Genomic DNA, 1,050 nt, shown 5'->3' with positions numbered 1-1,050 from the left:
CTTGTTGACCAATCCTTCAAAACAGAACTATGAACAAAAAGTGCTTGCTACACATCACATAATTAGCCCATAAAACAGATGTTCATTTCTTCACATAATGTGAGCATTTTTGAAAAATATCACTTTATTTCATTTAACTCTAATATATTCAATGAGTGTGCATTTTATAATATTTAAATTAAATTGCACCCAAAATGTTAGCAAAAATTTGAAATCATATATTGTAAGGAGCTCTACAAATATTTTAAGCTTTGAAAGATTCCTCATACATGTAGAGATACAGCTTAATTTACCAAAGTCATTCAGAGATTAAATTAAAATTTCTTCAGCCCTCAAGTCATAATCACAGGTAAGAAATTAATAGGCCAGACGTGGTGGATCACCTCTGTAATCCCAACACTTCAGGAGGCTGAGGCGGGAAGATCGAGAGATCAGGAGTTCAAGACCAGCCCGGCCAACATAGTGAAACCCCGTTTCTACTGGAAACACAAAAATTTGCTGGGCATGGTGGCATGCACCTGTAGTCCCAGCTACTTGTGAGGCTGAGGCAGGAGAACCCGGGAGGTAGAGGTTGCAGTCAGCCAAGACTGCACCACTGCACTCCAGCCTTGGCCACAGAGAGAGGCTGTCTCAAAAAAAAAAAAAAAAAAAAAAAAAAAAGAAAAAGAAATTATTAATAAATTGTGCACTATATTGACATTTAACTTTTGAACACTGTTATGTATACTAGCTTATACTTTTCTTCTCATAACAAGCACAAGGGGTAACTATGTAAGAATCATTTGTTCCAGTTAAAAACTGAAGGGTCACCCATGTAAGGAATCCAAGTAATTGCCTAATAATCTACAATGCTGGCAGGTACAATGGTGACCAGTAGAAGTGAAACTCAAATTATGAGATAGCTATGTAAAAATCATTTGTTCCAGTTAAGAACTGAAGGGTCACCCAGGCAAGGAATCCAAGTAACTGCCTAATAGTCTACAATACTGACTTTTGAAGTGAAACTCAAACTGTCATCTTTTTGAGCCTCAGTTTACTATTGTATTTGAT

This window comes from Sapajus apella, unplaced genomic scaffold, assembly GCF_009761245.1.
Source record: "Sapajus apella isolate SASKATOON/1434 unplaced genomic scaffold, GSC_monkey_1.0 scaffold133, whole genome shotgun sequence".
NCBI classification, from domain to species: Eukaryota; Metazoa; Chordata; class Mammalia; order Primates; family Cebidae; genus Sapajus; species Sapajus apella.
The sequence above is the reverse complement of the archived record's forward strand: the minus strand, read 5'-3'. Positions refer to the sequence as shown.